Source organism: Mus musculus, chromosome 16 (assembly GCF_000001635.26).
Source record: "Mus musculus strain C57BL/6J chromosome 16, GRCm38.p6 C57BL/6J".
In the NCBI taxonomy this organism is placed as follows: domain Eukaryota; kingdom Metazoa; phylum Chordata; class Mammalia; order Rodentia; family Muridae; genus Mus; species Mus musculus.
Window position 1 is genome coordinate 86,408,761 of NC_000082.6, and position 26,003 is coordinate 86,434,763.

Here is a 26,003-nt window from a genome sequence, read left to right on the forward strand (position 1 = left end):
TATAAAATAATCAGAAAATGACATCATATTCAATAGAATAGGCTAATAATTATATTTTAATTAACTACATAAAATGTAGTAAAGCTAAAAGTGGAAAACAACATTTCTATTTTTTTTTTAGAAATTTCTGGATGAGAAAGTTTGATTTTTTATTTCAATTTCCTTGCTAATTAAAATTTATAGTTATAACTAATGAAACATGAAATTAAAAATAATTATACAGTGTTAAATAGTCCATACTTTTTCAAAAGTATAAAATGAAGTTATTAATAAGAATTTAATGTAAGACATAAAAATTAAGTAAATTATAGTAGAATATTGGTATCATTTTATTAGTTCCTTTTCACGACTTAATGAAACAATCACATCTGCCATAGATAAGCCTCGATTTAAACCAGAGAGACATGTATTAGCATCTTTTCATAACATTTTACACTATTACAAAAATCCCTCATATATCTTTGTAGGTAAGAATTACTTTACTTATCACTTTCTTGGTGATATTTGGTAGGTATTTTATAATCTTTAATGAGAAAAAATTTAAAATACATTCCAACCACGTGATTTTTTTACATAGGTAAAATTGGAGATCTATATAATTTGTAAAGACTTATTAAAACAATTTTATTTAAAAGCATGGAAATAAAGTTAAATAGTTTTGACACCCATTGGTAGCTTTTTCTGTGTAAGCATGAACTACTCTGAATTGACTAACGTAAGAGCAATGGATCTTGAAGGCAGAATTTCATGTCATATGGTCAAAAAACCGACCGTAGATCCAAGTAAGGCCTGAGATGCTATAACTATTACAATCTTTGCAGATTTAAGTAAATCCTCTCTGAGTCTGGAGAATAGAATAGCAGCTTCATTCTATGTTGTCTCCCCATTAATGGTTTTCTACCAAGAAAATTTGCCTAAGTTTAGGACTGATCAGTCTGGACAAAGATAGGGAAGCTGATGGATACACATGTTTTGGTTAAATAAATCCTAGTTTGGCTAAATTGGTTCTGGCAGGGCAGGGAAAGCTCTATTGGTCAGAAAAAAAGTTTTCAAGGCCCTGATTTTAAGGAGTCAGGTTTTGTCTCAAGTCAATGAAGATGAGGAAGAAGGCAGACATCTCAGAATTTTACTGAAATCATTATTTTATTAGGGATTTTGGGAACATATCTTCTAAGGACTTCTGGGTTGCTTAAAGGGGCAATGCAGAGGGCCTCAGTTAGAGTGCAACAGAGGAGAGTCAATTTAAGTTCCCATGTTAACACTTAATAAATTGTGAAGATCCAGAACATAAAAAAATGCCACTGAAGACCACATACATCCTTAAAGTGTTCTAGGTCATTGAGACGATATCTGCAACATACAGAAAATAAGGCTGTTTCAATGGCGTTCTTGAGAGATTTTAAACCTTCCTTCTCTCATATTCTGTGGTCTGGAGAATACAGTTTCGCATTAGAGTATGTTCTTAGCATTCAGATGGTCATAGGTTCAATAAAATAAATAAACAATATTCAAAATAAAAATAGACAAACTGCTAAAACAAACACAGATGACTTTAAGAATATATGAAATTTTATTACATAAATGTCAGTTTTGTGTTTGAAACTAAATTATTCATTATTTAATAAAAGCATTTGTGTGATAATAAACTATGCAACTCATTATTCTCAAAATTGAAATGCAGAGGTGAACATAACACTCCATTTAGGGTCATGTTTAATTAAGAATATGCACTCAAGGCTAAAGACTCAGTATTTAAGAGCACTGGTCGCTCTTCTAGAGGTTCTGTGTTCAATTACCAGCAACCAAATGGTGGCTCACAAGCACCAATAATGAGTACTGATTCCCTCTTCTGGCATGTAGGTGGTCATGTAGATAGAGAACTCACATACATAAAAAATATAAACAGATCTTTTAATATAAGAATTTATATACAAAGAAATAACGATCAAACAGGTGCTATTATAAAATAAAATATTCTATTGGAGTAAATAATGAAATAAACTAAAAAAAAAATAAAAGAAATATACACACATTTTGAAATATTATACTGTGCCTTATATTATGTGCCAGTAAAGCCAGAAATTGAAGATGTGGTTCAAATATTCAACTCATTTATGTTTTAAAAATTAAAGCCATATCAATTTTTTTTAATTGGGTATTTATTTCTTTTACATTTCCAATGCTAACCCAAAAGTCCCCCACACGCTCCCCCACGCACTCCCCCATCTACCCACTCCCACCTCTTGGCCCTGGCATTCCCTTATACTGAGGCATATAAAGTTTGCAAGTCCAATGGGCCTCTCTTTCCACTGATGGCCGACTAGGCCATCTTCTGATTCATATGAGAGCTAGAGACATGAACTCTGAGGGTGTATTGGTTAGTTCATATTGTTGTTCCACCTATAGGATTACAGATCCCTTGAGCTCCTTGGGTACTTTCTCTAGCTCCTCCATTGGGGGCCCTGTGATCCATCCAATAGCTGAATGTGAGCATCCACCTCTGTGTTTGCCAGGCCCCAGTATAGTCTCACAAGAGACAGCTATATCTGGGAACTTTCAGCAAAATCTTGCTAGTGTATGCAATGGTGTCAGCTTATGGAGGCTGATTATGGGATGGATCCCTGGATATGGCAGTCTCTAGATGGTCCATCCTTTTGTCTTGCTCCTCACTTTGTCTCTGTAACTCCTTCCATGGGTGTTTTGTTCCCAATTCTAAGAAAGGGCAAAGTGTCCACACTTTGGTCTTCTTTGTTCTTGAGTTTCATGTGTTTTACAAATTGTAGCTTATATCTTGGGTATTCTAAGTTTCTAGGCTAATATCCACTTATCAGTGAGTACATATTGTGAGAGTTCTTTTGTGATTCGGTTACCTCACTCAGGATGATGCCCTCCAGGTCCATTCATTTGCCTAGGAATTTCATAAATTCATTCTTTTTAATAGCTGAGTAGTACTTCATTGTGTAAATGTAACATATTTTCTGTATCCATTCCTCTGTTGACGGGCATCTGTGTTCTTTCCAGCTTCTGGCTATTATAAATAAGGCTGCTATGAACATAGTGGAGCATATGTCCTTCTTATCGGTTGGGACATCTTCTGGATATATGCCCAGGAAAGGTATTGCAGGATCCTCTGGTAGTACTATGTCGAATTTTCTGAGGAACTGCCAGACTGCTTTCCAGAGTGGTTGTACAAGCTTGCAATCCCACCAACAATGGAGGAGTGTTCCTCTTTCTCCACATCCTCACCAGCATCTGCTGTCACCTGAATTTTTGATCTTAGCAATTCTGACTGGTGTGAGGTGGAATCTCAGGGTTGTTTTGATTTTCATTTCCTTGATGATTTAGGATGTTGAACATTTTTTCAGGTGCTTCTCAGCCATTTGGTATTCCTCAGATGAGAATTCTTTGTTTAGCTCTGAGCCCCATTTTTAATGAGGTTATTGATTTACTGGAGTCCACTTTCTTGAGTTCTTTATATATATTGGATATTAGTCCCCTATCTGATCCAGGATAGGTAAAGATCCTTTCCCAATCTTTTGGTGGCCTTTTTGTCATATTGTCTCTTGCTTTGCAGAAGCTTTGCAATTTTATGAGGTCCCATTTGTTGATACTCGATCTTACAGCACAAGCCATTGCTGTTTTGTTCAGGAATTTTTCCTTTGTTACCATATCTTTGAGGGTTTTTCCTACTTTCTCCTCTAAAAGTTTCAGTGTCTCTGATTTTATGTGGAGTTCCTTAATCCACTTAGATTTGACCTTAGTACAAGGAGATAGGAATGGATCAATTCCCATTCTTCTACATGATTAGCTCCAGTTGTGCCAGCACCATTTGTTGAAAATGCTGTCTTTTTTCTACTGGATGGTTTTTGCTCCCTTGTCAAAGATCAAGTGACCATAGGTGTGTGGGTTCATTTTTGGGTCTTCAATTCTATTCCATTAGTCTGCTTGTCTGTTGCTATACCAGTACCATGCAGTTTTTATCACAATTGCTCTGTAGTAAAGCTTTAGGTCAGGCATGGTGATTCCACCAGAGATTGTTTTATCTTGAGAAGAGTTTTTGCTCTCCTAGGTTTTTTGTTATTCCAGATGAATTTACAGATTGCCCTTTCTAATTCGTTGAAGAATTGTGTTGGAATTTTGATGGGGATTGCATTGAATCTGTAGCTTCCTTTTGGCAAGATAGCCATTTTTAATATATGGATCCTGCCAATCCATGAGCATGGGAGATCTTTTCATCTTCTGAGATCTTCTTTAATTTCTTTCTTCAGAGATTTGAACTTCTTATCATACAGATATTTCACTTCCTTGGTTAGAGTAACGCCAAGGTATTTTATATTATTTGTGACTATTGAGAAGGGTGTTGTTTCCCTAATTTCTTTCTCAGCCTGTTTATCCTTTGTGTACAGAATGGCCATTGACTTGTTTGAGTAAATTTTATATCCAGCTACTTCCCTGAAGCTGTTTATCAGGCTTAGGAGTTCTCTGGTAGAATTTTTAGGGTCACTTATATATACTATCATATCATCTGCAAAAAGTGATATTTTGACTTCTTCCTTTCCAATTTGTATCCCCTTGATCTCCTTTTGTTGTCTAATTGCTCTGGCTAGGACTTCAAGTGCAATGTTAAATAGGTAGGGAGAAAGTGGGCAGCCTTGTCTAGTCCCTGATTTTAGTGGGATTGCTTCCATCTTCTCCCCATTTACTTTGATGTTGGTTACTGGTTTGCTGTAGATTGCTTTTATCATGTTTATGTATGGGCCTTTCCTGATCTTTCCAAGACTTTTATCATGAATGGGTGTTGGATCTTGTCAAATGCTTTTTCTGCATCTAACGAGATGATCATGTGGTTTTTGTCTTTGAGTTTGTTTATATACCAGAATACATTGATGGATTTTCGTATATTAAACCATCCCTGCATCCCTGGAATAAAACCTACTTGGTCAGGATGGATGATTGTTTTGATGTGTTCTTTGATTCGGTTAGCAAGAACTTTATTGAGGATTTTTGCATCGATATTCCTAAAGGAAATTGGTCTGAAGTCCTTTATCTTTGTTGGGTCTTTTTGTGGTTTAGGTATCAGAGTAATTGTGGCTTCATAGAATGAGTTGGGTAGAGTGTCTTCTGTTTCTATTTTGTGGAATAGTTTGTGAAGAACTGGGATTAGACCTTCTTTCAAGGTCTGATGGAACTCTGCACTAAACCCATCTGGTCCTGGGCTTTTTTTGGTTGGGAGACTATTAATGACTGCTTCTATTTCTTTAGGGGATATAGGACTGTTTAGATCATTAACCTGATCTTGATTTAACCTTGGTACCGGGTATCTGTCTAGAAACTTGTCCATTTGATCCAGGTTCTCTAGTTTTGTTGAGTATAGACTTTTGTAGAAGGATCTGATGGTGTGTTGGTTTTCTTCAGGATATGTTGTTATGTCTCCCTTTTCATTTCTGATTTTGTTAATTAGAATGCTTTCCCTGTGCCCTCTAGTGAGTCTGTCTAAGGTTTTATCTATCTTATTGATTTTCTCAAAGAACCAGCTCCTCATTTGGTTGATTCTTTGAATATTTCTTCTTGTTTCCACTTGGTTGATTTCACCCCTGAGTTTGATTATTTCCTGCTTTCTACTCCTCTTGGGTGAATTTGGATCCTTTTGTTCTAGAGCTTTTAGGTGTTTTGGCAAGCTGCTAAAGTGTACTCTCTCTAGTTTCTTTTTAGAGGCACTCAGAGCTGTGAGTTTTCCTCTTAGAAATGCTTTCATTGTGTCCCATAAGTTTGGGTATGTTGTGGCTTCATTTTCATTAAACTCTAAAAAGTCCTTAATTTCTTTCTTTATTCCTTCCTTGACCAAGGTATCATTGAGAAGAGTGTTGTTCAGTTTCCATGTGACTGTTGGCTTTCTATTATTTATTTTGTTGTTGAAGATCAGCCTTAGTCCATGGTGATCTGATAGGATACATGGGATGATGTCAATATTTTTGTATCTGTACAGGTCCGTTTTGTGACCAATTATACAGTCAATTTTTGAGAAGGTTCCATGAGGTGCTGAGAAGAAGGTATATCCTTTTGTTTTAGGATAAAATGTTCTGTACATATCTCTTAGATCCATTTGTTTCATAACTTCTGTTAGTTTCACTGTGTCCCTGTTTATTTTCTGTTTCCATGATCTGTCCATTGGTGAAAGTGGTGTGTTGAAGTCTCCCACTATTATTGTGTGAGATGCAATGTGTGCTTTGAGCTTTACTAACTTTTTTTAAAATTAATGTGTCTGCCTTTGTATTTGGAGCATAGATATTCAGAATTGAGAGTTCCTCTTGGAAGATTATAACTTTGATGAGTATGAAGTGCCCCTCCTTGTCTTTTTTGATGACTTTGGGTTGGAAGTCGATTTTATTAGATTTTAGAATGGCTACTCCAGCTTGTTTCTTAAGACCATTTGCTTGGAAAATTGTTTTCCAGCCTTTCATTCTGAGGTAGTGTCTATCATTTTCCCTGAGATGGGTTTCCTGTAAGCAGCAAAATTTTGGGTCCTGTTTGTGTAGCCAGTCTGTTAGTCTATGTCTATTTATTGGGGAGTTGAGTCCATTGATATTAAGTGATATTAAGGAAAAGTAATTGTTGCTTCCTATTATTTTTGTTGTTAAAGTTGGCATTCTGTTCTTGTGGCTGTCTTCTTTTAGGTTTATTGAGGGATTACCTTCTTGCTTTTTCTAGGACGTGGTATTTTTTTTTTTTTTTTGTTATTATCCTTTGAAGGGCAGGATTCAGGGAAAGATAATGTGTGAATTTGAATCTGTGGTGGAATACTTTTGTTTCTCCATCTAAGGTAATTGAAAGTTTGGCTGGGTATAGTAGCCTGGGTTGGCATTTGTGTTCTCTTAGTATAACATCTGTCCAGGCTCTTCTGGCTTTCATAGTCTCTAGTGAACAATCTGGTCTAATTCTGATAGGCTTGCCATTATATGTTACTTGACCTTTTTCCCTACTCCTTTTAATATTCTATCTTTATTTAATGCATTTGTTGTTCTGATTATTATGTGTCGGGAGGAATTTCTTTTCTGGTCCAGTCTATTTGGAGTTCTGTAGGCTTCTTGTATGTTCATGGGCATCTCTTTATTTAGGTTTGGGAAATTTTCTTCTATAATTTTGTTGAAGATATTTGTTGTCCTTTGAGTTGAAAATCTTCATTCTCATCTACTCCTATTAACCGTAGGTTTGATCTTTTCATTGTGTCCTGTATTTCCTGGATGTTTTGAGTTAGGATCTTTTTGCATTTTCCATTTTCTTTAATTGTTGTGCTGATGTCCATGGAATCTTCTGCACCTGAGATTCTCTCTTCCATCTCTGGTATTCTGTTGTTGATGCTCGCATCTATGGTTCCAGATTTCTTTCCTAGGGTTTCTGTCTCCAGTGTTGCCTCATTTTGGGTTTTCTTATTGTGTCTACTTCCCTTTTTAGGTCTTGGATGGTTTTATTCAATTCCATCACCTGTTTGCTCATGTTTTCCTGCAATTCTTTAAGGATTTTTGTGCTTCCTCTTTAAGGTCTTCTACCTGTTTAGCAGTGTTCTCCTGTATTTCTTTGAGTGAGTTATTAAAGTCCTTCTTGATGTACTCTACCATCATCATGAGATATGCTCTTCAATCCAGGTCTAGCTTTTCGGGTGTGTTGGGGTGCCCTGGACTGGGCAAGGTGGGAGTGCTGGGTTCTAATGATGGTGAGTGGTGGTCTTGGTTTCTGTTAGTAAGGTTCTTATGTTTACCTTTCACCATCTGGTAATCTCTGGAGTTCGTTGATTTAGTTGTCTCTGGTTAGAGCTTATTCCTCAGGTGATTCTGTTAGCCTCTATCAGCAGACCTGGGAGACTATATCTTTCCTCTGAGTTTCAGTGGTCAGAGCACTCTCTGCAGGCACGCTCTCCTCTTACAGGGAAGGTGCACAGATATCTGGCATTCGGACCTCCCTCCTGGCCGAATATGAAGGCCCAAAACAGGACCTGTCCCAGAAGCTGTGTTGTTTTGGCCTTTCACAGAAGCTGTTAGCTTCTGTAGTCCACACTCTCATCTGTGCAGACTACTCTAGGCAGAATCCTGGAACCATCAATTCTTATTGATATAATTTTTGTCAGATTAGATAAATATAATCATTTCAATATATATTCAGAATAACATTAACATGATAATTTACAGTACTTTTATGTTGGAGTCTTACGTGAATTTCACAAAAACAGCATTTCATTTCAGAGGAGCCATGTTCCAAGTGGCTGATGGGCACTTCTAGCTTTTGGATACCCATTCCTTATAGTGAGGTGTGCATGTGACCATTGTGAAAGTCGCCAGTGATCAGTGTGTTCTTTCTTTCTACTCTTGTAGAAAGAAAGTCCTGAGCATTCAGAACAAGCAAGACTTTCAGCAATCCATAAATCACATTGTTGGGAAGCTCAAACATGGTGCTTAGCCACAGAATCACGGGTACTGAATTAGCAACACCTGATAGTGTGACAGTAAAGCCTCTCTACACGGAATTAAAGAGAAGTTTTGAACGCAGAAATAATGAACTAAAAGGAAAACTATATCAACTCCAGGTTACTAGGTGACAAAAGCCTAGGGACAGGTTCTGAGTGGTCAGAGAAATAAGTTTTCAGCACATCAAAAGGGAACAGGGAGAAAGAGGAAAGGGCAGAAGATAGCAAGGAAAGGGACTATATTTCCTTCATATATATTCCTATATGAAGGAAAAGAACAGATAACCCTACAGACATAAGAATGGGCAAGGAAAGAGAAAGCTACCAATTTTCAGTGATAAAGAGGAAAATAAGTTTAATAGTAAATATTCATGTATTTAGGTTAAACCCTGAGCTTGAAAAGGTGAGAAACAACCAGCTCAGACTTCCCTTTTAGAAATAATTGTATAGGGGTATTGTAATACACAAAGCCATTCCTATGTTTAATGTGTATAATTCATCATGACTACCTTTGTGTGGGCAGACTACAGACATTACCATTATCTAGTTTCTGAGTAATTTTTTTTCACCTTCAAAAGAAACTCCCCACTGCCCTTCCCCCTTTCCTTCTTTCAAGCCAGAGGCAACCTTAATCCATCCCCATCTCTAGGATTTCCCTCTTCTGGAGATTTTATACAAAAGTAGAAGACACTAAAAGTAATTTGAATGGATTCTTTAAAGTGAAAGTTTCTCAAGACTTATCTAGGACATAGTATGAATTACTATTCATTTACTTTTAATGCTGCAAAATATTCTATCTTATAAACATAAAGGATTTTATTATTTATTGGTAGATAAAAGCAGCTTCCCTAGAAATACTTTATCCATCTCACATACATGAAATTACAGGCACACACATAAAGTTCCTGTGGGGTTGTATGCTTATGGACTTTGGCTATATATCTTGGGATGAGTCTTCTGGACTCATGCAATCTCTATGTTTCCTACTTTGAAGAAATGCTGAGCTTTCTGTTCATTTGTTTTGTTTTGTTTTTTAAGTATGACTGCCCTGCCTCAATATACTGTGGTCCAAGAGATTGTTACAGCATGCTGACCGTTATTAGCAGTGGGCAATGGGCCCTGAAGTCCTTGTAGCTTCCCTATTTACCATTGAAATGGCAGTTGGCAATGCACTAGAACCATGATCTGTGGTTCAGTGCCCAAGTTCACTCCTGATCTTAGTGGGGAAAGGTAAGTGGTCAAACTCCATCTTGTCTCTTGCTAACTGGCTTGAGATTTTGGAACTACTTGAATGTTACATCTTATGCTAACCTCACTTTCAAGGCCTGAGAACAGCGACCATTAAACAAAGCAAAAAAAAAAAAAATTTTTTACAGACAAACCCTTCTTATATAAGCAGTTATGCCTAATTGTACTCAAGAGAACATATCTTGGTTTTAGAATGTTTTGATTCGAATTGGTTTACACTGGAACTAGGCCTACTCCCTACCATTGCAAGCATCACTTGAAAGTTCAGCTGCAGTTTCCAACACCTGAGTCATCTTCTGTAGCCATCCCTCTGTGCACTGCAGAAGTAAGTATTCTAGGCATCATAGTTTCCTTTACCTTGTGAGAAACATGGAAAAGGATTCCTTTAAAGTGTTGTTAAGGTACCAAATAAGGATGTATTAGATCATGGGAACATGCTGAGTTTTCATAGTCTTAGTCATAGCAAAGAGACATGCCCCAAATGTCTTCTTATGGGAAGTTGTTACCTAGTGCAATTTGACTTGAAGCCACGGAAGGAATTAGATGATTAATGCAAGAAAATGTGTGAGGCATAGGTTCCAACGTGTGATTCACCTTGCTGCAGAACCTCTGAAATAGTGGAGAAATTTGGTGTGAAATTAACCTGTTAGTATAAACATAGATCATCTTTCTCCACTATATAACATCTGAGTATAAAAAGGAACATTAATTTAATGCAGAAAATATCCCTTTAAGCACAGAACGTAGGTTGTGTAGACAACCAAATGTCCGTGGCTTCCTAGCCAATCTGTCAAGCTGAATTGACAAACCTCAGGTTCAGTGAGAAGCCCTGTCTAAAAAATTGGATAGAGAGACATTGAGAAGATGTCTAATGTTTTCACCTGGCCCCCTAAAGCTCAGAAGCTCATGGACACTCCTACATAGCTGCATGCACCCACACATAGCTTTGCACATTCATACTAACAAATGCGCACACGTGCAGTTATTCGTTGATTTGTATTAATATGGGATTACTGTGAAATCAAGAAAAAGTATTTTTCATACAGAACTTAAACTCTGTTCAAATCATATCTCAAATGTTTGAACGAGGTTTGAAATGACGTGTTAGATATTTAATTTGTAATAAATTGTGCTGTGATTTTAAGTTAAGGACTCATGGACGTTTATAGTCCAAGGTTTCCCCCTGGTGGCCACCTTGTCAACAACATACCAGGATAGAAGACGGAGAGGTGCTTTCTTGAAGCACTGCTTTAGCAACCCTATAGGTGGAACAACAATATGAACTAACCAGTACCCCCAGAGCTCCTGTCTCTAGCTGCATATGTAGGAGAAGATGGCCTAGTCGGCCATCATTGGGAAGAGAGGCCCCTTGGTCTTGCAAACTTTATATGCCCCAGTACAGGGGAACGCCAGGGCCAAGAAGTGGGAGTGGGTGGGTAGGGGAGCAGAGAGGGGGGAATATAGGGAAATAAAGGGAGGTTATAAGGAACTAAAGAAAATATCTAATAACAAAAGAAAAGAAAATGAAAACACAGAGGTTTCGTCCTATAGAACCTGAGTACTGGGATTTTTTTAAGAGAAAACACTACATTTCTTTGTTGGTTGTTGTTGTAAATATATTTATTCATATAATTAATTATATATCATATACTGTTTTGCTATGAAAATCTAAAGACCTTCCATTTTCATAAATTTTGAATTTAAAAATACTTTTATTTTTATGATCACACTTACTATACTTTTTTTTTTTTTCACTTAAGCAGAATTACTAATGCATGGCCTCATATCAAATCCTTAAACCGATGGTCAACAAGGTGTTCACCATTTCTTTTATGTTTTCAAAATGCATATGGCAACTGACATTCTATCTCAATCTAATCCATGATCTGTGGTTCTGAGTAACACGATGTCTTTTGTGCTTTAACTTAATAATATTAATGTGAGTCATGTTTACACTGTTTGCTGAGATATGTGTGCTGGTCAGACTAGGTACAACTCTCAGAGACTCATTTGTTTAAATGCTTGGCCCATAGGGAGTGCCACTATTAGGAGTATGGCCTATGGTTGCTGGAGGAAGTATGTTCACTGTGAGGGTAAGCTTCGAGGTTTCCTATGCTCAAGCTATGCCCAATGGGGCAGACAGTCCCCTGCTGCTGCCTGCAGATAAAGATGTAGAACTCTCAACTCCTTCTCCAGCCCCATGTCTGCCCGATGTTGCCATCCTTCTGACTGTGCTGATAATGGTCTAAACCTCTGAAACTTTAAGCCATCACCACTTAAATGTTTTTTTCTTTAAAAGAGTTGCCATAGTCATATTATCTCTTCACATCAATGGAACGTCTATGACACAACTTAAGTTCTGTACTTGTGTGACAAAATGAATTAACAAACATTATAATTATTTTAAAACAGAGCCTTGGTTATGATGTCATTTGGAAATGATAAAGGTTTTTAAAGGTCTGCTCCAAAGCACTTAATAAGCTATGAACTTCCTATGAACTTCCTTGTCACAGAACAAGCATTTGAAAGAAAGAATTTTGATGTTTGAACTTTTAGGAGCTTGACTAAAAACCCTGGTAAGATGATCAAAATGAAACACATTCATTTGCTCAAGGATATTACCACTTGCTCCCTTTGAAAATGACAGAATACTGCCACTAACATCAAGTAGTATAATCAGAGAAGAGTATAACAAAACTGTCTCTTCACTATTGTCTACATAGAAAAACTTCATATTCATACTCATTCTTTTTTAGTAAAATTGATATCCAATCATTCTCAGAAAAGGAAACAACATGTAAAACAATGTTTTCTCTTAACCACCGCAACAGTTTTGGATTTGGTGTCTGCAAACATGATGGATCCCCAGGTGGGCATTCCATGGTTGGTCCTTCTTCCAGTCTCTATTCCTTTTTTTTTTTTTTTTTTTTTTGTCCCTGTTCTTCTTTTGGATGGGAACATTTCCTGCTTAAAAAATTTGAGATGGAGCAGGCATGGTGGCACATGCCTTTAATCCTAGCACTCGGGAGGTAGAGGCAGGCAGATTTCAGAGTGAGAGGCCAGCCTGGTCTACAGAGTGAGTTCCAGGACAGCCAGGGCTGCACAGAGAAACCCTGTCTCAAAAACAAACAAACAAACAAACAAACAAACAAAAAATTTGAGATGGGTGGCCCCATCTGTGGACCAGGGGTCGTGCCAATTTACTGGAAATGGTTCCTTGGAAGGTCCTGCCAGCAACTGACCAAGGCAGATCTGGTTGCTTGTAGCCAACCATCAGGCTGAGCTCAGGTAACCTGGTGAGGGAGCTGGCAGAGGACTGGAAGAGTGGATGGGGGTTGCAAACCAATTGGAAGAACAGCATAGGCTGGCATGACCACCCAGTTCTCCCAGAGACTAGACTACCAATCAATAAGTGTACCTGGTGGGATCCATGGCTCCATATATACTTGTAGCAGAGGATGGCCTTGCCTGACAGCAATGAGAGCGGTTGCCATTGGTCCAGGTGAGGTTTGATCCCCCAGAGTAGGGTGATGCTGGAACAGTGGGGCAGAAGAGTATGGGTTGGTGGGGGAGCACTCTCATATAGGCAAAGGGGAGGGAGAAGGTCAAATGTGGGATGAGGGGTTGGTAGAGCGGTAACCAGAAACTGGAATATCATGAAATGGGAGGTTGGTGGAGGGGGTATCCAGGAAGTGGGATATCAGTTGATAGATAAATAAATGGAATGATTGTTAAAAAAAATTGTTTTCTGCCATAACAGAATTAAAACTCAGAAACAATTTGATGGATTTTAGGAAATAAATGAACATAAGTACTATGTTACCTTTATCCTTTTTTTTTTTTTTAACTTACAACTTAGGAAATAGTCCTGGGTTATTTTATGCCATGTGAACTAAAGCAGAAACATTAGTGAGGTTTCCCTAAATGTCCTTCACATACCTGCACCCATTCTGTCTGCTTTACCTCTATGCCTCCATTGATAAAACCTTTTCCAGGTCTCAAGTTCCTTCACTTTCTCTCTCTCTCTCTCTCTCTCTCTCTCTCTCTCTCTCTCTCTCTCTCTCTCTCTCTCTCTCTCTCTTGTAAACTCCTAAGTTCTGTCTTACTGAGGTCTATTTTCATCAATGTTTAAAAATATGCCAATTTCTAATATTTATAACAAAACTAAACTAAATCCCCCCTCTTGAGCATACATTCTTTTCAGTACTGTCTGCTCTACATATATCCTTTTTCCTACCACATACAAATCCTTATCCCTTAAATGGTTCCATGGCCAACTTTAAAGGGCTTCTAAGACCACCATATTATGTCAGTTCCCATGGTTTTCCTTAAGGTACCAATGACTTTTATGTATGTCTAAATCCAGTGGCCAATTTTCAGCTGTTCTCTCACATGACATACTAGCTGCACACAACACTAATAGACTATCTATTTTTTCTTTCTAAAATGCTCTTTTCACAACCTTGGTCCTTCCCTGGATTCTTGTGTGTGTGTGTGTGTGTGTGTGTGTGTGTGTGTGTGTGTGAGTGTGTGTGTGTGCATCTTTTGATTGAGAATTAATTGTCCACTTCTCTTTCTTATATATTTGTTCTACTTTTTCTTCTTGTCATGCTCAATGCATCACATATATCATCTCCATATTGCCACCTTCATATTGATATGTATGCTACCCTTGTTTTTAACACTGTTTAACAGATTATTGGTTTTGTGATTAAAAGATAGAGTATATTTATGTGCTCTCTAAGCCCTTGCAGAATGTTGTCACTGAAGACCTCTGAGGAAACATTCTTTCTGGTACCCTGTCCCCTCCATTCACGACAACTGTGTCATCTGTTCTTCTTTCTTCCCTTCTTCATCTTTAAGTTAAATTTCAAGTCTCAGTTCTGATGTCACTAAGTTAGGAATGGTATGTTTGTTTGTTTATAACAGATTATGAATTCTTGGACCTAGAGGTATCTGAGAAGAGGGAAGTGGATGTGCACTGAAGTAAGAAGGTTCCTGAAGGCAGCTACTGAGGCTTTACTGACCAGCCCCACATCTTGCTTACTCTCTGCTGCATGAGTGTGGTTGAAAAGTCACCATGTAACCTGCGGCTCCCACCACTATGACTTCTCTGTTCGCCACTATGTCTTTTCTGTTATGATAGACTATTGTAATTTTAATTTATTTCACTACAATAAAGTGTTTTCAAGGTCATTCAAACAGTCAATAGCTAAAAATAATAAATGTTTAACAATTCAGTTATTTTATATATATATATATATATATATATATATATATACACACACACATATATATACACACACATATATATATACACACACACACAAAGATAGATAGATAGATAGATAGATAGATAGATAGATAGATAGATAGAGTCATCAGAAGAGTCAGAGAGCCACAGAATATGGCATTTAATGTTATTTCATTAATAATGGATCTTTTGACTATGAGACATATCTGCTCCTAAAATTACCCACATTCCATTTCAAGGAAGGAGATGAGCATCAAAACTTCTAGCTGGAGTTGCTTCAATTGTGGCAAGCTAGCTACTGGGCAAGAAATGCCCTAATTTCATCTGCAGACAGAATACTGTCCCCAAAGGACAAGCATGCAGAATAGTCAATTGCTAAGCTTTGCAAAAACAGGGTAAGCTAGTCCTTCATAATTCCTGCTTCACTTCAGTTCTGTGAGATGTTCTGAGCCAGAAGGCTAAAGGCACGTGTTCCAATATTATAAGGAACATTGGAGACTTTCCAGTCAACTGTCTCTGCCAATTGTATAAGTTTTGGAAGCTGTGCTGTGGGACCATGAAATGTAGCTTGGTTTTTGGTTGAGTTAAGGCTAGAAACCCGGGAGACCCTTAAGGGATAGTAGGCATTTCATCTGTTCCTGGGCACCACACCTCTATCACTAGATACAGCCTTCCATAGATTTGTGGCCATCAGTCCTGAAGGAGCAATGCCCGAAGCCCCTCCACATGTGGAGGACATGACCTGTAGTCATGAAGGCTCAAGACAGATCTCCATTTAAATGAGGTACATAGTGACCTAGAGGTCTTAGCCAATAAGCTTTCCTTCCCAGACACTCTCCCCCTCCCCACCTGCAAAAGGTATTTAATCTCAGGCCTGCCCTGAGAAGTGGGGTATGATTTTACTCATCCACTTTCCACCATGACAAGAAATGCCTTAAAAGCATGGACTGCCTCTTTTCAAAGGGATCCACCATGGGGAGCCACAGAGAAGGCCTTCACCTATAAAGCTGCTGTTCACTCTCCCTTAGAAGGACTCTTTGCACTCCCAGCCACAGGCACTACCAAATCAAGTTCAAACCCACTGCCACCGAGCCAAAGCTCCTCACAGGACCAGCCAGTGCTCTCCTTTTTTTCCCCCTGGTTCTGGGCTAGATGCAACCCGTGGGCCTCCACTCTGTTCTCAGGTCTGGGTGTCCAAGAGCCTGAAAACCAGACAGTCCCAGCCTAATCGCAGGCCTGGGGACTCCCGAACCAGCTACAGCTGTCCTGTACCTGAGACTGTGTTGCCCTACCATGGGAGTGGCTTTCCTACAGTCCAACACTCACCTAGTAACAGCATGGGGTTAAGTACAGTCAGTTTCCATGTTCTGACTCCCCAATTGGCTAAGCCCTTTGGTGGAGCAGACATGGGACCCCAATAACCCTACATTTTGCCTTTGTGCTTCCTGCATACTCAGGTAATATTTAATTCCTTCTTATATCTCTGATGGGGTTGAAGACTGTTTACTGTCTCACAGTTAAACTTATGTTGCTTAACACTGAAGATGTTCTAGATTTAAAAGGATGTTTTTCAGATGGTAATACAGTTAAAACCAAACATGATTAAGGTACAGAATTCTAAACTCTTTATGTTAGGCTATATGATAGAATACTTTATCTAAATTTCCAAATATGATGGGCTGGACATCACAAGTGTACATCATACCATATAATTTGCATAATTGCTATAATTATGGTCAATTTATATCTGAGAGGAAAAAGCCTTTTACTGGACTAAAAGGGGGGAATGTAGTGGGTTGACTTAATGCTGCTTGGATTCTAATGCTAATTTGGGTCCTCGAAAACTGTTTGCTCCAAAGATGGGTCCACACGTAAGACACTGAGGGACCCTGCCCCCAGTCAATTCTGATTGGTAAATAAAAATGCTAGCAGCCAATAGCTAGGGATAAGAGACATAAGCAAGGGTTAGATTTCTTGGGATTAGGACCACACAGAAAGGCAAAAGGAGCCTCCATGGAAGAGGAAGAGCATGCAGAAGGGAGAAGAAAAACTGTCATGAGGTAGCTGAGCCATAAAAACATGGCCAATTGTAGTTAGGAGCAGCCCAGAACATATGGATCACAGAAATTTGTAAGTAGTAACTTAGAGTTATCATAGGAAAGTGGATTTTAACACCTTGGAAGATAAACAGGTGTTCCAGCTATTGTGCTGCTTAAGGCATATTTAAAAATATAAAAGTTGTATGTGTGTCTTTTGTCAGGGAACACAAATTGTGAAAGGTTGGAAGAAACCCTGCACCAGGATTTTTAAATTTATATTACGATAGTAGACTGTATTTCTCTGGAGCTGTTAAGTCTGAATAAACCTACTCACTGAGGTTTGGCTTTGTCAGGATATGTTATCATTGCAAGAAGAAAGCAACTAAGGCTATTCTCTTAAGTATTCCTACAGTAGGGATGGAAAATGTCACAAAAACAAATTTTTCTATCTAAAAAGGGAAACAGTGTGAATGAGAATGTAGAAAAGTAGAATCTTTGCAGAGTGTTCATGGAAATGGTTCAATCACTGTGTGAATCATTATGACGATGCCTCAGTCATTATGAAGATGTCAGCACCCCATGGCATTATCCTATGGTCCAGTCATTCTCTATAAGTTGTACCCAGAACTACTAAAACCTGTAACTATAAGGGATATCCACATATCCATGTTGGTAATACCATCATTTGCAGTGGCAACACAGAGAAAGCAATCTTAAGATCCAGAGTGCAATATGATGTTTATAGTAGAATAAAATTAATTTCTGAAAAAAATGAAATTTTAACCAATGTTAAAATAGAGAAAAACTGGAGTGGAAGAAGGGCTTAGCAATTAAGAGTATCGGCTGTTCTTCTAGAAGTCCCAAGTTTGATGGCCAGTGCTCTCATTACAGTTCATAATTGGTAAACTGCAGTAGTTAAAATGCCCAATTCTGGTCTCCACAAGTAGCAATCATACACATATATGTGCAGGCAAATCACACATGAACATAAATTACTTTTTTAATTAAAAAAAATAGATAAACCTTGAACAAATTGTGGCAAAAGAAATGCAGAGTTTATTGTCGAATAATGATGTTTTCATTCATCCTTTTCCATATGGATAACTTATTACTCTAAATACGTTAGTGCATGTTTTCTCTTTTATTCATTTATCTTTATTTCTGTATATGCTTTCAAGTCTCTGTTTTACTCAATAGAGCATAATTGAGATTCCATCAGTTTGCCCACATCTGGCCAGTAGAGCTCTTTAAAGCTTGGCCTCCATGCCCATATGACATGTTCCCACCTGCTTTTGAATATTCCACACTTTCTTGCCAAACACAACATTCCTTCTTGTACTTCTGCTAACCCAGCCTTAAAACTAGTTATTTTTCTCCAAGAAACTTGGTTCCTTCCAATGGATGTTAATATGATTTTTGAAACCAAGACCAGGTCTAAGTGTATTTGCTCATACTAGAGAAATAAGGCCTAGGTTCCCATATGAAACTGACCTAGGAAACTTGTGTGCACACATACATGCATGCACTACTCTACCAGCACGTACTTCCTTGCCAAGTTCTACATATCAAGAGTTCATACTAATTATTCAAATTGCCACAAAGCACCACAGTATGTATTTTCCCCATTCCCTTTCCATGTCAAAACCTCACTTCCATGGTAGTAATCATTATGGATGCTGGTATTATTCATGGGGGCTTCATGCCACTTCCAGGCACAGCTCCATTATTTCTGCTTGCTGTGGCTCCTGATTCTGACAGAATGTCACTATGCATTCCCAGTTCCTTCCACCAGCTTCTGCCATTGGTGCTAACTCCTATTCTCAGTTGCCCAGCTTCTGACAGACTAGATCTTTCTCACTCAGGCTTACCTAATAGGTTCACTGTCCATTTATTCATATAAGAAGGAAGTTATGAAACAATGGAAGGAGAAAGGAAATGAGGGACAAACAGAGAAAAAGAGAAGTAGAAACAGAAAATACAGTGCCAAGGACAGAGTCACTCATGTTTTAATGTGATCCATCCAGAACTCCAAAACCAGGAATGACTGACCCCACACCTCACTCTCTCATATACAGTGTTACATCAATATGAGACTTCTGTTTGTACGTATGCATCTTCTTTATCTGCAGACCCATCACTGAATGATAGGTCCAATCTAAATTGAATGAGTTTTATCAGCCCATAGAGATTGCTATATGTTTTACTAGTAAGAAAGTTTCTATTTAAATAAATAACAATATTAAAATGCAGGTTATTTAAATGATGCATATTACCTATAGTTATTTTGCAACTAAGTTATGAGTTTGAAGGCTGGGAGTGATAGTATAATAAACGAAGTTGCCAGTAGTTATTACCTACCCTCAGCTTTGCTATTTAAATGTCAATTATGCAATATTTTCTATGACAGTACAGCTTTCCTGTGTGAGGTCCTCGTTTGCTTTCAGGGCTAGTTTGAGAACACAGGGCCTCCATTGCATTAGTATAATTGTACATGTGAAAATTAGTCATCATCTTGGTTGAAAAGATCATCTTCTTGCCTACCTCTTGATAATGTTATACAATCCTTTGTTTTGTTCCACTAAAAATTATGTAATCTCAAGGATGAATCCAAAATAAATATTTCATGATGCTATGGTATTTAGCAACCACAATGAACTTGACTAGAGAGATTTAAGAACTGATAGAAAAATACTCAGCACCAATAGATTCTGAAATTGGATATACTTCAAAGAACTCTTTTAATATCATTAGGTATTACCGTTCAAGTTTTGGATATTTACCAACTATAATTTCTGAAATTTTAATAAGATTTTAATCTAAAAGATTTTAAAAATTCAAGTAAACTTTGGAAGCATCAGTAAGGGATTGAGTTTGAAGGAAATCATTAATCTCCAGTAATATCTTCAATAGGAAAACACTGCTTCTCTGGGTAGATAATGTCTATAATAATCACAATTGTACTTCTTGCCTCTCTTTTTAAATACTGTGAGGACACTTGTCCTGTTCACGGTTCTGGCACATCCTATTCTCTGCTTAATTTTTACTGATTGTGTGCACAGTACTGCATACACAGCAAACGGCAAGCTCTCTGATTGTGCACAGTGCTGCACACACAGCAAACTGCAAGCTCCTTTTCACCTTACATAGATGATGCTTGACAGCCAGTGAGGAGTAGCGTCACACCTTTCTTTTCCTTTCCAACAAACTATGCGGCTACTTTTTCCTTTTCCTCCAAAACTTTGACTATTCTAGCTATACGGATTGTGTCTTTGGAATAATGTCTTGTCGTGCTTAGGATCCTATATGCCATGTTTATTGACACCAACACATATGACACAATTTCCTTTTTGGCTCTTAATATAATATGTCATTTTGTGTGTAAATTATGTTTTCTTTATTCATCTCTCAATAGATACTAAATTTGTTTCATAACATATTAAGTTGAACATACCTATACTATAGAAAATATACCAGAAAGAATATAAAAAGAACATATAAAAACATATAAAAAGAACATACACCAAAGCAATATTCTTGAATTTATGACTTCCAGATCAATTTATATACCTCATATAAATAATTTATTTGGATTTCATTATATGTTCACACAAAATTAAGTTGACCCTAGGACATGAAACAAAAAAATAATATAAATCTAGAAATATTAACAAAAGATTTTGAAATAAGGATTCTTAACTTTATACATGTCCTAATTTCTTATAAAGTAAGAATAAAAATGACATTTCTCTCACAATTTTAAAATCAATTATATGTTTAATTTATATCTTTTTCAAATAGAAATTCAGCAACCCTTTTTCATATGTATAAAAAGTATATATATATATATATATGCATACACAATACATCTGCCAAGGTTGGCGTGTAGTCAATACATGTATACACTGTTTTCTTTTTGAAAAATATGTACAAAACACACCTCTGTGTCTTTATACTTTTCCAGAATGACTTTGTTTGACCTAATTGGTAGCAACAGGATTTCTGTTTACAACACATGGATTTTTATGAGTGTATAATAATGTACTAAAGGTATCTAATAATGACACTATATATCAGATTATATATCATTATATAATATACAATCTGATATATATCAGATTATTTGTAGTTGTTTTTCAGTACCAATCTTCTCCTCAGAATAGTCATGAAGACTGAAGGACTTAGAGATTTGACAGGTAGCTGCTGTCCACTTTCACGTCAGTTTCAAAACTTGTCACTATAAATAGTCAGTGAAATGTTCAGCCATCTTTTAATATTAAATTTGTATTTACTAAATATTTTTGTTTCTATAAATACCTGTAGTGTGATGAGATAAACCAGCTAATAATAAGTTGTTTGAAAATATAATATCTTCACCCCATTTTCTCCAGAACAGATCTTATCCACAGTCTATATCCTTAATTCCAGCACCATTTGAGCTGAGTGCACAGAAGGAGGAGGAGATTCTTTCCGTATTCCATCAATAACTATTTTAAATGCATTCTCCTTCCTAAGGAATTATGTAATAAGAATAGCATTTTACTAACTCATGGAGTCTATTTAAACTGTATCCAAAGATATCTGCATCAACTAAAAATACTACACACCCATTGCTTTGATCTTAGTTAATCTAGCTGACAGGGAGAACTTGTTGCAACGTGGACTAGGTGATGAAAGATGTCCTTGACTTCTGTTGTGTTTGGGGAGAAGCCTAAGTTTAGTACTGAAGTCAGGAAAATTGATTGGATAGATTTTTGAGTAATTTTCTTCATAGATCTATTAGGATGTAACCAAGAAAAACAACAAGTATTCCTCTACAGGCAACATTCCAATTACTTCACAAATTACTTCCACTTTTAGTTTTTAATCCCTCTTCAATGGATGCAGCAGTGCTGTTTCTGGCCATTTCCTGTGGTGGTTGCTCTATCCAGGGAACAGAGTAAGAGTTCAAGTTTAATTCCCCCTGCCAGTCATTTAGCAGTGGCATGTCACAGAGACACTCATGAAGACCTCTGCCAGATATCGCACAGAAACATAATATACTGAATCTAAAGAGTTGTTAATATGATATGAACGGACAATTTAACTGAATATTTTAAAACACTTTCAGAATTTAAAGTACAAAGAGAATAACAAAGGAGAGATTAGAATAACAGGCCATAGATATTATGAAATTTATTTTTTTAATTATACTTATTTGTGCATTCCAAGCTTTCTAAATTCAAATTGAGTTCAGATTATATCAAAGTTACCGCAAGAAAATGTTTATAATTGTGAGAAGCAGTCTACTTTGTGGCTATGAGGACAAAGGCTTAGAAGGTAGTGAGAGATTATGCTATTTTACTAATGTGATAGTTGTAGGTTCTCTTCAAGATCCATGACTTCATTCACCATGTGTGTTGGCTAAGTGCCTAGGACTATGCAAGTTTTCACTATTGTTAGGCAGACCTTAAGTCTGACTAGAGAATTGTTGGTTGCATCCAAGTTGAATGCACCATTACTGCTTCTGTAGGGTTATGACAAATTTGCCAGTGTTACAGTCCATGGACATCATAGCTTGGTAGAATATTCCTGAAGGCAGTGCTTTTTCGATTCTCTATCTAACACCAAGTGGTCATACCTAGAAATATACATAGAAGTAACGTTATACAGATGAGCAGGTTGTGTTTAGGAATACACAGGTATGTAACAACAATGAATGAATAAAGAGCCCATGAATATGAAACAGAGCAAAAAGACTTATGTGGGAGCATTTGGAGGGAGGAAAATGAAAGGAAATGGCATGATTACAATATCAAAAAAAATTTTTTTTAAAGATTCATTAAAATTAGACTCTGATGCAACCAAACTGAAAGTATGGATGCACTACCTGCTGACTTTCCGGTTCTGCAACTCTAATTCGCCAGTCTTATGTAACTGGATTTGATGTCCTATTTTTAGATACCATATGATGCATCTGAAAATAGATATTACCTACACTTTCAAAGCATCTGAACACTTTTGACAGGAAGTTGAAAGGAAAATGATTGAAATCACTCCATATTTGGTAAGGTATTTTGAGGCAACCTAGTTAACATGGTAGGATATTTTTCTAGAGAAAATTGTATTTCCTTTTAAGATTTAGTATATTGAAACCATATTTAGAACCTTAGTGACTAACGTTTGTAGGTTTCTATTTTGACTGTCATGGCCTATGTGCTATGAATAAGAGTCTTTGACACTATTACAGATGCTATGGTGTGCTTAAAGACCGGAGTCTAGCATGGCTGCCCTCCGAGAGGCCCAATAAGCAGCCAAATGAGTCAGATGCAGACACTTACACCCAACCAATGGACAGAAGCTGGAGACCCCTGGGGTTGAATTAGTAAAAAGCTGGAAGAAGCTGTGGAGGAGGGTGAACCCATAGGAAGACCAGCAGTCTCTACTTACCCAGACTCCTGAGATCTCTCTGACCCTGAGCCACCAACCTGGCAGCATAAACCAGCTGAGTGAAGCCCCTAACACATACAGCAGAGGACTGCCTGGTCTGACCCTAGTGAAAGAAGATGTACCAAACCCTCAAGAGACTTGAGAACCCTGGGGAGTGGGGAGGTCTGGTGCGGTGGGGGTCGGGGGTAGGGGCACTCTCTTGGAGATGGGGAGGAGGTGTTGGTTGGGGAGCAGTCAGAGGGTGGACTGGGAGGGGGATGATGACTGGACTGTTAAAAAAGCTTAAATAATAATAATGATAATGATAATAATAATAATCATAATAATAATAACGAATGTCTGAATCTCAAAACTCCTAACTTTTCTCAATTCACTTATCTGAATCTTAAAGACTCCAAGCAAGAAAGAATGGATTTAGATGGTTGCTTTTTCCAAGTGAAAGAGGTAAATTGTGTGTGTGTTTGTGTGTCTGTTTGTATGTTTGTGTGTGTGTGCTTGTCTGTATCTGTGTGTTTGTTAATGTAGATATTGATTTCACAAATCAAGGGCTGCATTCAAGTGCAGACTATGAGTATTTAAGTTTTCTTATCTTCACAGCCAGCAGTGTGGCCAGATCTCTTCCTGGAAGTGGCTGGAGTCACCTGAATCTACTACATTATGCGTGCCATTAGCCATTGTCATATTCAGACAGAGAAATATGGTAACTGAATATTATAATCAATGCATTCTAGTTCACAGTGAAACATTTAAAGTAAGTGGAAACAAAGTTTCTAATCACGTTCTAACAAGCACTGTCTGTTCTGATTTCTACTTAGCTTGTGAAATTTTAAAATGAAAAGCAAGACTGTTTACTATTTTAGATTATATTGCTGATGGAATGATAAGTTAGTTAAATTACGCCAATATAGCATATGGTGGGTGTTGAAATTGTTTGATGTGTGTTCTTAATTTTCTTAATAAACTTCTCTGCCTCCTGGGATAAGTTGACTATTATTTATATTGCTCTTGGATGCTCAGAAAGTTTGACATGATTCATCTGGTGAAGATTTTTTTTTTCTTCCCACAAGACAAAAGGAAAGAGAAGAAGGAAAATACATGTTTTAAGTCAAAGATAAGATTAATTAATAGAAGGTACTCCATATCTTAGGGAAAAATTACAGATAAGATATATATATGTGTGTGTGTGTGTGTGTGTGTGTGTGTGTGTGTGTGTGCATGTGCGTGTGCATGTGTGTGTGTGTGTATGCTTTTCCATGAGATCTCATAAAACTGTCAATGTAGTTTATTCCTAATGCTATCATTACCTATATTAAATAAAGACCTTGAGCAGATCAACAGCAATAATTCTCTTGGACTTCCCTTAGGCAGATCTGAGGTTCTCCAAGACAAGGTGAGTATGTGGATGCTCATTTTGAATGGCGTTGTATTTATATAGCAGTGGAAAAAATGGATAGCCTTATAATCAGAGAAAAATACTCACCATAGGACCTCACTATTGACCACAACCAGAAGGTGATGGCCATGGGAAGTGACCTTAATTTTCTTTAATTATAAAAAAGTAATGTGCTTTCTTTATCTCTATGGCTGAATTTAACATCTGAGTTGTGCCTGCTGGTTGTGAACTCATTACATGAACCCATGGTGGACCTCTGTTCTTTTCCAAGCATCCTTAGATGAAATCAGCCTGGCTCATGTCCTTGTGTTGGCCTGTCCCTCTACTCCCCCAGTCCTGACCTAATCGTAGAGATTCACAAGTCTTTAGCCTCTCAAGGAAAGGACACATTATCCTCGTTGGTTTGAGCCCATTGGTGATGCGATGGGAGAGGCCTGGTTCTCATCCTCCTTTGCTTCTTGGCAAGGACAGGAACTGAAACTTGCCTGTTGGTACATAGTTGGTTCCCCAGCAACATCTTGGCATTGCCAGTGAAGTTCCAGGCTCTTAGTAGGAGTTTAATTGCAACATGAATATCATATATTCTTATTGACTCAAAACAACACAACATTTCTTTTTTTGTGGGTTTGCTGGGCCAGCTGGGGCCATCCATCTACAGAACAATCAGACTTGTTCCAAGGAAAATATGACCCAGAAGCAAACGTGTGTCTGCTGTGCTCATGGTGAATAGTAGAAATTCAGAAGACTAGAAACACATCTTCTCTGACCCAATCATATTTTCTCCCATTCTTTGCTACTAAACAAGTCAAAATCCATCTTAAGACCCTGGAAGGTTGGTCTGAGTAAAGTGTTTACATTACAAATAGGAGGACTTGAGTTCATGTCTCAGAACATTCATTAAAAAATGCTGTGTGGTGTTGCCCACGTGTAATCCTAGTTCTGGAAATGTGAAACAGGCAGAATCCTGGCTCTCTAAGCAAGCAGGCTGACTGTAGAGCAAATCTCAGGCCAATATGAAAGAAAATATCTCAAAATACAGTGGATGCTATTCCTTAAGTCGGGCATTCAAAAGCATACTTCTGACATCTCTACACACACATTTGCACACAGATGAACAAACATGCACACACACACACACACACACGAGAGAGAGGGGGGGATGGGGAGAGAGAGAGAGAGAGAGAG